Source organism: Schistocerca serialis, chromosome 6, assembly GCF_023864345.2.
Source record: "Schistocerca serialis cubense isolate TAMUIC-IGC-003099 chromosome 6, iqSchSeri2.2, whole genome shotgun sequence".
NCBI lineage: Eukaryota > Metazoa > Arthropoda > Insecta > Orthoptera > Acrididae > Schistocerca > Schistocerca serialis.
In genome coordinates, this window is record NC_064643.1 from 204,763,806 (window position 1) to 204,778,358 (window position 14,553).

Genomic DNA, 14,553 nt, shown 5'->3' on the forward strand with positions numbered 1-14,553 from the left:
AACAAAAGGCCGACATTATGCCACTATATCAACCAAACGAACACCGTCTGAACAGGCCTTGAAGACCTAGTGACACCGACCGGCCGCCGTGTCACCCTTAGCCCTTAGGCGTCAGTGGATGCAGATACGGAGGAGCATGTGGTCAGCACACCACTCTCACGGTCGTTGTCAGTTTTCGTGGCCGGTGCTGCTACTTTTCAATCAAGTAGATCCTCAATTGGCCTCGCAAGTGCACCCCACCTGCCGACGTCACTCGGCAGACCCGGATGGTGACCCATCCAAGTGCTAACCAAGCCCGACAGCACTTAACTTCCGTGATCTGACTGGAACTGGTGTTACTACTGCGGCAAGGTCGTTGGCTATGCCAGTCTATCACCAGTATCAAAATCAGATCTCGATACGTTAAGAGCTGTTATAACAGAAAGTTTGAATCCGCTATCGCACAGCTAAATTTCAATCATGCATACCTCGTATAGCACCCACACTGTATTAATGTCCAGCCACCACGATGTGAACGTGGAATCACGGAAGACGTGAGCCACGTATTCTTCAGTTGCAATTATTGACTCAAGTCCTGAGTACTGAAGAGGCATCTAGTACCTCTAAAACTCCTCTTTCGATATCTGTGTCTACGTTCCTGGTGATAAGAGCTTAGAAGATATACAACAAGTTCTTTGTTACAGTCTGCACTAACTTACAAAGTTGAATTTACGTGTCGGTTTAGCAGATGTAACACGATAATTACACCTAAATTGTGTATAATCTATCCAGTATGTATGTTGTTAGTAATTTATCACCTGCTACGAGCCGGCCGGTGTGGCCGTGCGGTTCTAGGCTCTTCAGTCGGGAACCGCGTTACCGCTACGGTCGCAGGTTCGAATCCTGCCACGGGCATGGATGTGTGTGATGTCCTTAGGTTAGTTAGTTTTAAGTAGTTCTAAGTTCTAGGGGACTGATGACCTCTGCTGTTAAGTCCCATACATTGAACCATTTTTGAACCTGCTACGAAATGAAATGGCACCCCAGATCACAAGCCCTGGTAGTTGGAGCGTAAGGTGAGCGACTGTTAGGTTGGTATCCGACTGCTGTCTGGGCTTCTCCAGACACATCTTCGGCCTGGAATCGCGTTATCTGGAGTCTTCATTGATTAGTTCCGGTTCGAACTGAGCCCCAATCACAAGAAAAGACGTGTCTGGGGACGCACCGGAGAGCAGTTGGATGCCAAACTGTCTGTCCTCTTCCACACGGCCCAGGAACCAAGAGTGATGGTCTGGGGCGCCATGTCTCTTCATCAAAGGATCCTTTTGGTTGTCAACACCGAAACTCTTGCACCTCAGATGTACGATGACTATATTCTACGGCACGTTTGCTTTCCCTTGATGGCAAGCCATCCTGGGATTACATTTCAGCATCTAATGACCGCCCACACACAGCGAGAGTTTTTAATGCTTGTCTTTGTGCTTGTCAAACCCTACCTTGCCAGAAAGATCGCAGGATCCCTCCCCAAATGAGAGAGAAGCATTAAGTGCAGGTCCCTCCAACCAGCAAGGGATTCTGATGATCTGACGCGCCAATTGGACAAAATTTGGCACGATATCCCTCAGGAGAACATCCAAGAACTCTATCGAACAGTGCCAAGCCGAATAACTGCTTCAATAGGGCCAGAGGTGGACCAATACATTCTTGACTTGCACAATTTGTGAAGCTCAATCTCTTGAATAAATCACCCAGTTTTTCTGAACCTGTAATAATTTTTTTATCGATGCATGTCCATCACATGTAGCGATTTCCGTTCCATTCTGATCAGCCTCAGGGTGCATTGTTTCCTTTCTGAGAGTGGACATCTGTTAATTATCTGTCTAAGTAATTTATAACTTGCTTTCCTGTTTTCTATTTGCAACAGTGCATCTGATTCGGAATTTTCGTTGTAACTCGTTTATCCCTCCACATTTTTCAACGAAATACGGTGTATCCGACCTAATGAACCGAATCAATAAATCTCGTCAAATGTTGTAGGAATTAAGTGAAAAGGCACGTTTCCCTTGATGGGACATCCACAATTGTTTCTATTCATAATCAACGATAAAATCCGCTACAGTTGTAAAGATCATTCATTTACAAAAGGGAAAGCTTAATCCGATTTCAAGACCTTTTTCCTGTATTTAGGTGCATCTGCAAAATTATAAATCATTTATAACACCTATCTAAATTATTAACATAAGAAAAGCTAAACAGAACCAACAGAAATTCTTAGAAAAAAACCATGTTCGTACATTAAAATGTGATTCCATAAAGGATGTTTAACTGAGATTAAAATACGATGAAATATCTTAAAATAATGCATCCGTGGTACGTAACATGAAACAGAATATCCTCCTCAATCCTAGGTTTGCCAGAAAGCCTCTCAATGAGGAAAACCTACATAAAAGGAAAAAGGTTTCCAATCAAAAGAGCAGAACCGCTGTTATATGGAATCAAATATGAAGTATTAACCACAGACGTCCCAAATCCCCATTTCAAATCTTAAAAGGTCGGCGCTTAAAGGGTATACCACACATGGATCTGCGTGAAGGTACATGGCTGGTCTTTAGAATGATGAAACTCCAAAAAAGGGGGTTATAGACTGTGCATCTGCAGGCATGTGTGAAAACTCAATGTAGCCCCCTGAGTAAAAACTGCGATTCACCAGTGGTGCATACATACCCACCTGACCCATAACCTATTTTTAGCTCAGTTACACATCCTTAATGGACTCACATTTTAATGTACATACCAGAGCTCATTTTAAGAATTTCTGTTTACCTTTTCTTATCTTAACAATGTGGACAGGTGTTATCATTGTTTTATAATTTTGCAGATGCACCTGAAGATGGGACATGTTCTGACACTGGGTTGGGCTTTAATGTTTAGATTTTATGGATTCTAGCATTGATGATAAGTAAAAGGGATAAAGAATTGTTTGGAAATGGCTGTGTCAGTGGTGATCTAAAGGCTGATAAGGAAATTAAAAAAAAAAAAACCTTTCGAAGAACAAGCCATGACAAAACTATTTCAACTGGAACGCGGAAATATGAGACAAGGGAAATACCCTCGTACTCCAAGAAGAAAGTAAAATCGTAGTTCCAAAGAAAGCAGGTTGCTGACAGATGTGAATATTACCAAACCGCTTGTTTAATAAGTCATAGTTGCAAAATACTAACGTTATTTACAAAAGAATGGAAAGACTGGTGGCCGATCCTGGGGAAGATCAGTTTGAGTTGTACAAACTAAATTTCCTAGAAATTACCCTTTCAAATACATAATTGAAACAGCTCGACTGTAATTTAAAACACTTATAAATGGTAATATTTTCGTAGTGTAGGAGAACTTTACTGCCATGTTGTTCTCTTTTTTAAGTTTCTGAGGTTATTTCGTATTTTTATATCAACGGCTTGCGTGTCAGATCCATGACCTATTTCATGAAGCATCCTCTCGCTTGGCGTCCGCGATTCAGATCTCTGCAATTCAGACGCCAGTGGAAACCCATCAACCGCATCCGAACTGGACAAGGGAACTGCGGATATGTGAAGCACACATGGGGCTGGGCAACATCTCCAGATTGTGACTGTGGAGCTGCCCTGCAAACAATAAATCGCATTGTTGGTGAATGCCCGACACCAGCCTTCGGGGCATCAATAAATGACATCCACCATGCATCACCTGAAGCGCTTAACTGGATCAACAGATTGGACTTAGAAATCTAAGAACTTGTGTAATGTGCACATAATTTAGTATAATACTCTGGACGTTTGATTCCGTACCTGTATTTTGCTTGTCATTTCTTACGCTGTATACTCTTAAAATTATGTATTTGATCCAAGCTCTGTGTCATCATACGATAAATAAATAAATAAATAATTCAGTAAAGTGTGATGCGGTCACAGGGAATTGATCCCAGGGCTGTTCGATCAGCAGCCAGAAAGACTGACCACCAGATAGCAGAAAAAACGGAAATTAATTGTGTGTCAAATGAAAAATGTGATGCAGGTCTAAGTGATTCTTCCATGGTGACTTCCAAGGCAACATTCCGGTTCTTTAAAGCGTTGTTTTCTGTGCAGTATAGTTGGCTTCGATTGGGCCTGGTTTTACTATTGTACAAAGCAGTAGTACTATTGTACAAAGCAGTTCATGGTATCATTCGAAGGGAATGTTATGTCGCTGTATTTTTATCTGTTACGCTCTGATATTCCAAGGTAGAATGCAGTTTTCTTAGACTGAAAGAGGGTGACATTCCGCGTCGTCTCGATAACGAAGCTGTTTATCATAACTGTTCACAAATTGCAACGTATTTCCTTTGTTTTCCTGATTAAAAACGGGTCTGAAAGCAGAGATTTTAAGTCTGCACAAATGGTTGGGTAAGCTTCGTCTGTGACTATTCTGGTGCATTCCAGAACACACATTTTAATTTAATAGCGAAAAGAAATATCATTGCATTGACGTATTCATTCCGTCCACTTAGCACAGAGATAAGTGGAGGTTTCCCACTCAGACTCATTATCGCTAGCGAGCACACTAAAAATGTGACCGTTGCAGCTAACCACATTACGTACAGCTTCGCGGTTAGTAGGCACTTCGTAGTTGCACGTGCTCCTGCGAATACCCACTCATCTACTTAAGCATCCTACACAGACACTTAAATTCAATATCTCTACAACATCAGGTAATTAGTACAGTAATTGGGGTAATAATGATGACAAAAAGGGTCTACTATATAGGAAAATACAGCGCAGTCGTAATGAAACGTTTATGTTCGCCATTAGAGAAAACTGCAAGGTAAAAGTTCGTGTTTCATTCTTGAGGTTACAGACATCAAATAAAGTAACAAAACCACAAGTTGTTTTCCAAGGATGCAGCAACAAATGAGACAACCAAGTGTGCTTAATAAGGTACTTGGCGTAAATACTGGAAAACCCACGAGTTTGAGCAGAGTGGCTAACTGCAAGAGCCTCAGACGTAAATAAACAGCACACATGCAATTTCCCTCTCAGTAGTAAACGGTAAATAGGCCGCGCGCTAATGAATCTCGGAGTGCCGCTTGAAATTACCGCCAGTTTGAAAGGAGAAGCGGCCTCTTTGACACTTACAATACTCCTTAAATATGACATGTGATCGAGATAGGCGTACGATATTTCAATTCACAGTCCTCTCGTGAAGATTTAGGTTTTCCGTACTTTCACAAAATCACTTAATGCCGAGTGCAAGGCTGTTTCTTTTTAAAAAGACCATGGTCGATTCCCTATATCGCCCTTGTCCGTTCTTATGACCTTTCCATCGACGGAACATTTGTTCTTTCCTGCCTTACAAAGAGTGGCAATTAAATATGGAGACTATTGTGAGAAATGTGTTTCATTAGAAACATGCTACAAGTTTCAGTCCGCTTCGCTATCTGAACGCTGTTAAATAAAGCAATAAAGCAGTGTTGAAGGTCGCAAACAGCAGGTGTGCCCGACTCCGTAGCCGAGGAAGCTAACGCACACTGTAACAGATACCTTCAACCACTCCTCAATCACAAGTGTTTTCTCTGAGGCCTGGAAACAGGGAGTAGTTAAGCCATTACCGAAAAGGGCGTTCTCACAGCACCCTCTGATACCGACGTTTTTGCATTCTTCCTGCCCTGTCCAAAGCCTTGAAATAAGTAGTCCACAACAAGCTAACAAACTATCAGACTATAAATAACCTCCTAGACGAATACCGAAAACGCTTCCGTAAACATCACTGCTCAATTTCTGCGTTAATAGGGATAACAGCCGCGCGTAGTGGCCGCGAGGTTTAAGGCACCGTGTCACGGATTGCGCGGCCCCTCCCGCCGGGGTTCGAGTCCTTCCTCTGGCGTGGGTGTGTGTGTGTTATTCTTAGCATAGGTTAGTTTAAGGGGGGACGTTGATGAAATTGGCAAAAAAGTGAATTTTCGACTTATCTTTTATTTGTTAGTACAACTCATTCACAATAAGTTGCCAAAGTTTCAATGTTGAAATCGCTCCCGAAGTGCATGAAAATTAATTAAAAATGTGAGACTGCCTCCCTGCCACGCCCACGTTTTGAAGCAGCACTTCAGTACCAGCTCAGTGAACAACGATTCTGTGTATTACTTTGAACCAAACGTGTGCGGGATACATCTAGAAGGCCGTGATACATACTCTTTGGTTTTACATATCATCTTTGACTCTGTTCCGTATCTTATAAACAATAACAAACTAGTTGCATCCTTTATGCCTTGTGATACTGACTGAGATTTATACAAGTGTTCGATTCTTTCTTCATTCCGTTATGCCACGATCACAAAGGGTGTATGGGCTACATATTTCCACTTGTTGTCAATATATGAACACCCTATCCAATATGGGCTACATATTTCCACTTGTTGTCAATATATGAACACCCTATCCATAATTCGTGCCACATTAGCTGGTGTAAATATGTACAAGCTCAGAGTGATAACGACTACATTCACAAGGAGAGGCTTCCAAATTGTATCCTGGATCTTGTAAAGCGCACCTACAGGTTTCTGGCCGATCCTGCTCTTCTCAAAAAGTGTGTTCATGGCAAAACCCAAAATCCAAATGAGTCTCTAAATTCACTCGTATGGAAACGATGCCCTAAAAACACATTGGCATCTGCTACAGTTGTCAGAACTGTAACTTGTGATGTAGTTATAGTACTTAATGATGGGAACGTCGGGAGGATGAAAGTGTGAGATAGGAAATTTTACTCAAGTCATCCTGAGAAAAATAGATTTACAGCACGTCTCTGCAGCTGAAAAGTCAGTTGAAGATCTGATAAAGGAAAGAAGACAGACAACAAGAAACCAGACGATAAACGGTGAAGGGAAAGATGACCCATAGTACAAATGTGGTCCTTCTGAAGAAGTGACGTAAGGAAAAAAGTTAGGTTGAACTTCAAATTGCATTTCCTGAAAAGTTTGTTTTTTAAAGTTTATGTACCCTTTCCTCAGATTCTATGATTGCTACAATTATGACATTTTGTACACGTGTTTCTGTAAACCTAATAAACGTTGTCTCAAAAGCAAATTTTGAAATTCTGATTGCAAGCTGATATGTGGGGCTAAGTGCTTGGAATTTTGCATGAATTTAAAATTGTACTTGCGGAATTATAATTTAAAAAATTATGAAAATTCTCATATTTGACCTATTCCAAAAACCTCAAGACTGACGCTTACAACATATAAAGAGATGAAACAGAGAAATTTTTGTAGAAATCTCTAGAATACTTCCTGAGAAAAAGGAACATACATTATTTTTTGAAAATAAAATTTCAAATTTCACAAAAAAAGTTGAATATATATAGAATCAAAGGTTTTTATGTGTAAACGTGTTACTTTCATGTACAGTGTGACACAAAATTTCATTGTCGTATCTCCAAAACAGTGGATTTGGTGCATTTGAACATTTGAAGGGTAACAGATGACCTGAAACTTGTCATGGATGCACAGGAGGCGACTATTACGCGCTTCTTAGACTAGAGCAAAGCTTTTGACAGTGTCGACTATGACATTTTACTTGCCAGGTTTGTTGTTGTTGTTGTGGTCTTCAGTCCTGAGATTGGTTTGATGCAGCTCTCCATGCTACTCTATCCTGTGCAAGCTTTTTCATCTCCCAGTACCTACTGCAACCTACATCCTTCTGAATCTGCTTAGTGTATTCATCTCTTGGTCTCCCTCTACGATTTTTACCCTCCACGCTGCCCTCCAATACTAAATTGGTGATCCCTTGATGCCTCAGAACATGTCCTACCAACCGATCCCTTCTTCTGGTCAAGTTGTGCCACAAACTTCTCTCCTCCCCAATCCTATTCAATACCTCCTCATTAGTTATGTGATCTACCCATCTAATCTTCAGCATTCTTCTGTAGCACCACATTTCGAAAGCTTCTATTCTCTTCTTGTCCAAACTATTTATCGTCCATGTTTCACTTCCATACATGGCTACACTCCATACGAATACTTTCAGAAATGACTTCCTGACACTTAAATCAATACTGGATGTTAACAAATTTCTCTTCTTCAGAAACGCTTTCCTTGCCATTGCCAGCCTACATTTTATATCCTCTCTACTTCGACCATCATCAGTTATTTTGCTCCCCAAATAGCAAAACTCCTTTACTACTTTAAGTGCCTCATTTCCTGATCTAATTACCTCAGCATCACCCGACTTAATTAGACTACATTCCATTATCCTTGTTTTGCTTTTGTTGATGTTCATCTTATATCCTCGTTTCAAGACACTGTCCATTGCATTCAACTGCTCTTCTAAGTCCTTTGCTGTCTCTGACAGAATTACAATGTCATCGGCGAACCTCAAAGTTTTTATTTCTTCTCCATGAATTTTAATACCTACCCCGAATTTTTCTTTCGTTTCCTTTACTGCTTGCTCAATATACAGATTGAACAACATCGGGGAGAGGCTACAACCCTGTCTTACTCCCCTCCCAACCACTGCTTCCTTTCATGTCCCTCGACTCTTATAACTGCCATCTGGTTTCTGTACAAATTGTAAATAGCCTTTCGCTCCCTGTATTTTACCCCTGCCACCTTTAGAATTTGAAAGAGAGTATTCCAGTCAACATTGTCAAAAGCTTTCTCTAAGTCTACAAATGCTAGAACCGTAGGTTTGCCTTTCCTTAATCTTTCTTCTAAGATAAGTCGTAAGGTCAGTATTGCCTCACGTGTTCCAGTGTTTCTACGGAATCCAAACTGATCTTCCCCGAGGTTGGCTTCTACTAGTTTTTCCATCCGTCTGTAAAGAATTCGTGTTAGTATTTTGCAGCTGTGACTTATTAAGCTGATAGTTCGGTAATTTTCACATCTGTCAACACCTGCTTTCTTTGGGATTGGAATTATTATATTCTTCTTGAAGTCTGAGGGTATTTCGCCTGCTTCATACATCTTGCTCACCAGATGGTTGAGTTTTGTCAGGACTGGCTCTCCCACGGCCGTCAGTAGTTCCAATGGAATATTGTCTACTCCGGGGGCCTTGTTTCGACTCAGGTCTTTCAGTGCTCTGTCAAACTCTTCGCGCAGTATCGTATCTCCCATTTCATCTTCATCTACATCCTCTTCCATTTCCATAATATTGTCCTCAAGTACATCGCCCTTGTATAGACCCTCTATATACTCCTTCCACCTTTCTGCTTTCCCTTCTTTGCTTAGAACTGGGTTTCCATCTGAGCTCTTGATATTCATACAAGTCGTTCTCTTATCTCCAAAGGTCTCTTTAATTTTCCTGTAGGCGGTATCTATCTTACCACTAGTGAGATAGGCCTCTACATCCTTACATTTGTCCTCTAGCCATCCCTGCTTAGCCATTTTGCACTTCCTGTCGATCTCATTTTTGAGACGCTTGTATTCCTTTTTGCCTGTTTCACTTACTGCATTTTTATATTTTCTCCTTTCATCAATTAAATTCAATATTTCTTCTGTTACCCAAGGATTTCTACTAGCCCTCGTCTTTTTACCTACTTGATCCTCTGCTGCCTTCACTACTTCATCCCTCAAAGCTACCCATTCTTCTTCTACTGTATTTATTTCCCCCATTCCTTTCAATTGCTCCCTTATGCTCTCCCTGAATCTCTGTACAACCTCTGGTTCTTTTAGTTTATCCAGGTCCCATCTCCTTAAATTCCCACCTTTTTGCAGTTTCTTCAGTTTTAATCTACAGGTCATAACCAATAGATTGTGGTCAGAGTCCACATCTGCCCCTGGAAATGTCTTACAATTTAAAACCTGGTTCCTAAATCTCTGTCTTACCATTATATAATCTATCTGATACCTTTTAGTATCTCCAGGGTTCTTCCATGTATACAACCTTCTTTCATGATTCTTAAACCAAGTGTTAGTTATGATTATGTTGTGCTCTGTGCAAAATTCTACCAGGCGGCTTCCTCTTTCATTTCTGTCCCCCAATCCATATTCACCTACCATGTTTTTTTCTCTCCTTTTTCCTACACTCGAATTCCAGTCACCCATGACTATTAAATTTTCGTCTCCCTTCACAATCTGAATAATTTCTTTTATTTCATCATACATTTCTTCAATTTCTTCGTCATCTGCAGAGCTAGTTGGCATATAAACTTGTACTACTGTAGTGGGTGTGGGCTTCGTGTCTATCTTGGCCACAATAATGCGTTCACTATGCTGTTTGTAGTAGCTTACCCGCATTCCTATTTTCCTATTCATTATTAAACCTACTCCTGCATTACCCCTATTTGATTTTGTGTTTATAACGCTGTATTGGCCTGACCAAAAGTCTTGTTCCTCCTGCCACCGAACTTCACTAATTCCCACTATATCTAACTTCAACCTATCCATTTCCCTTTTTAAATTTTCTAACCTACCTGCCCGATTAAGGGATCTGACATTCCACGCTCCGATCCGTAGAACGCCAGTTTTCTTTCTCCTGATAACAATGTCCTCCTGAGTAGTCCCCGCCCGGAGATCCGAATGGGGGACTATTTTACCTCCGGAATATTTTACCCAAGAGGACGCCATCATCATGTAATCATACAGTAAAGCTGCACGCCCTCGGGAAAAATTACGGCTGTAGTTTCCCCTTGCTTTCAGCCGTTCGCAGTTTCAGCACAGCAAGGCCGTTTTGGTTATTGTTACAAGGCCAGATCAGTCAATCATCCAGACTGTTGCCCTTGCAACTACTGAAAAGGCTGCTGCCCCTCTTCAGGAACCACACGTTTGTCTGGCCTCTCAACAGATACCCCTCCGTTGTGGTTGCACCTACGGTACGGCTATCTGTATCGCTGAGGCACGCAAGCCTCCCCACCAACGGCAAGGTCCATGGTTCATGGGGGGAAGTTGCCAAGTTTAACAGCCTAAATTTCTCGACAAGTGGACTGCAGTGGTTTCGCTCACACCTGACGCTTCGGCAACAATGCGTCATGTCCGGCACCATGAAGTCACAATGAAGTCAGGAAGTACAAGACGTCCGCCAGTGTACGGTACTAAGTCCTACACTCTTTTCATTGTACGTACATGATGTGTCATCAGTTATGTCCTGCTGCAAATGCCGCATGTACGCTGATGACCTGCAGTTGTATATAACTGCAAAACCTTTAATCATCATTTTAATTTGCAGCTCCTTGTGTTGGCCGTGTTTGCAGTTAAAATTTCTGGATGTGAGGTCTGCCACTTATGCAAAACACCCTTTTTTCTCAGTACCCAAACATGTTTCGGCACCACTGTGCCATTATCAGTGGGTTTTTGTATTCATTTATTCTGCAATGTGAACATTTTTGTTAAATGATTATAAAATTATGTGCATCTTTAGTTCAAACAACATATCGTTTCTTTTTGTAAATACATTTGGTGTGCATAAATTTTCTGGACAACGCATACAGGTAAGAAGCGCACCACACACACACACACACACACACACACACACACACACACACACACACAAAGATAAAATGCAAACAAAATTCAAATTTGGAGCCGAACTCTCTGGTGAACAAATGAACACTGAATGGGCTGGGACACACAACAAACCACAATCACACTGTGTTTTGGTGAAGAGAAAAGTGATTTACTATGTTATTTGTGCAAAATATTTGTTATAGTTATGTGTGCATCACAACACCTCAGTATGATGCGGAGAATGGAAGTGCTTGCCACACGAAAACGTAAGTATAAACGAATATAGCCGCGAAAACATCGCGACAAACTATATTACATCCTAGAAGATAGGTTAACTCCCAGCAAAAAACTTTCTCATCAACATCGTTTGGTTGCAGATGACAAGCTACCTGCAGTAATTAACACACAAGTGATCTGGAAAATTCATGCACACCAAATGTAAAGGTATTTACTAAAAGAAACGATCTGTTGTTTGAACTAAAGATACACATAATTTTATAATCATTTAACAAAAATGTTCACATTGCAGAATAAATACAAACGAAAACCCACTGATGATGGCACAGTGGTGGCGAAACATGTTTGGGTACTGAGAAATAACGGTGTTCTGCATAACTGGCGGACCTCACATCCAACAATCAAAACCTATAAGCCTGAAGACAGCTATCAAGAATCTCAGTACTGACCTTTGTGCACTATCAAAATTGGCGCAGGATATAAGGTTAAAGCTCAAGTCATCCAAAACCCAGACGGTACTGATCGGTCGTTCTAGACTCATTAGCCCGAAATATCGGCAATCCCTACCATTTTTAACACTAAAGGGGACAAATGCCAACTTCTCTCCTTCATAAAGGTTTCTGTGAATAATAATTGACGAAAATCTGAATTTGACTGAGAATGTAACTGCAATATGCAATAAGGCATCAGCGTCTCTCTACGCCCGACAGAAGTGGAAAGAGCTCTTCCGTCTTGGCTTGAAAAATAAACTAGTACATACACTTGTACTTCCAATTATTGATTACAGCTATGTTATCCTGCAAGGCCTTTCTCAGGAAAGCGCACGGCGCCTGGAACTAATTATGAATCCCTGTGTTCTTTATATTTGTCTTGTTCGACTCCTTGATCACATTTCACCATGATATGCTCAGCTGTAGTGGCTGCATGCAGACAAGCGCAGAGATTCCATACACTCTGTTTTCTCTACTGTCTTTTCAATGAACACTGTCCCTCGTATCTCTCCTGTACCTTAACGATCTTGTCTGAGCAACATGGCAGAAATACTTCCTCTCATCGGAGGAAAATCCTTTCTGTCCCTCTGCATCATTCAGCCACTTTCTCGAAGTCCTTCCTAGTAACAGGAACCCGATTCTGGAATAAGCTCCCGGATTATATTACATAACTGAATAACATCTCCAGCTTCAGAAGACAGTTAATGACATGTCTACTAAAACAACAATAAGGATCAGCATTGTCCCTGAACGCACTTGTTATTATTGTACTCCCTCTTGCCACTCTAATCTTCCTCACTTCCCATTACTCTCAGCCGATGCAGTCTCCTTAAATACCCTTTTCCCCAGAACTCTCTATATCAAAATGCATCTATTTTGTACACCTATAAATAGTTCTTATATCTGCCACTATCATTATTCTTATTATTGCCATTATTTTACTATTATTATTATTATCACTATTAGTGACAGCTGCTCCAGTAGTACAAGTACTGCCAGTATTAACTTTACCAGTTCATAGTCAATATATTTTATCTGCAGTACCATTTCAGATACTCAAATCATTTTAATAGTAGTTGCTACATTAAAATTATTATTTCTTAGGTAACTACGATGTAAAAAAGGTAGTGGATGTGTGAAGCACTGATCAGATGTAAGAGATGGCCTGTTGGCCCTGAACAGATCAGGTTAAATAAATGAATCAGTCAATAATAGGCAGCCGGTCTGAATCCCAGCAGTGGAATGATTTTCACCTCCGGCCTTTGGAAGCCAAGGGAAGGACACACGTGGTGGCATGAAGTACCTGATCGGCAAAATTCACGCCAGTATCTCCACAGCTCTCCGATATATCTCGTTTAGTGAAGGTCTTGTTACACTGTTTATGCTGATGCCTTCCCTTATGACACACTGCACACAAACACACACACACACACAACGCGAGCATACACACACACATTACAGTCGCCTACACGACACAGTTATTCTGAAGACCCAAGACTTGCATGCAGGCCAAGTGGTGGCAATTAGAAAACACTTCCACTAATCGGTAAGCCACAAGATTTTAATCAGCAATAGATGTTAGCTCTTTACTTTCACCTCACCCACTGACAGGAAGCGTGTTCCACTTTACTTTGGGCAATATGAAAGTAGCCGAAGCGAGAAATTTTGAATAACGACGGTCGAGTAAAGGAAATCGTACCTCTGCTAAAAACTGCTTCTCTCGTAGAACGTTATGGACTGGAAGGTTGTCGTAGTAGAGAACCCATGTTCGATCTCTTTTGCATGTTAACTACTCATTCAGGAGGACGACGGTTCAAACCCGCGACCGGTAATCCTGATTTAAGTTTTCCGTGATTTCCCTAAATCACTCCAGGCAGGATGGTTCCTTTGAAGGGGGACGGCCGAGTTCCTTCCCCATCCTTCCCTAATCCGATGGGACCGATGACCCCGCAATTTGATCCCCTCCCCCGAAACAACCAACAAACCATACTAATTACACTACTGGCCATTAAAATTGCTACTCCACGAAGATGATGTGCTACAGGCGCGAAATTTAACTTACAGGAAGAAGATGCTGTGATATGCAAATGATTAGCTTCTCAAAGCATTCACACAAGGTTGGCGCCGGTGGCGAAACCTACAACGTGCTGACTTGAGGAACATTTACAACCGATTTCCCATACACAAACAGCAGTTCACCGGCGTTACCTGGTGAAACGTTGTTGTGATGTCTCGTGTAAGGAGGAGAAATGCGCACCATCATGTTTCCGACTTTGATAAAGGTCGGATTGTAGCCTATCGCGATTGCGGTTTATCGTATCGCGACATTGCTGCTCGCGTTGATTGAGATCCAATGACTGTTAGCAGAATATGGAATCGGTGGGTTCAGGAGGGTAATACGGAACG

The 14,553-nt window shown here is 41.4% G+C and overlaps 1 pseudogene; it reads right to left on the bottom strand.

Annotated features, from left to right (window-relative positions):
- Positions 1-241: 241 nt before the first annotated feature.
- LOC126485744 (5S ribosomal RNA) lies at positions 242-360 on the bottom strand (annotated as a pseudogene).
- Positions 361-14,553: the final 14,193 nt, after the last annotated feature.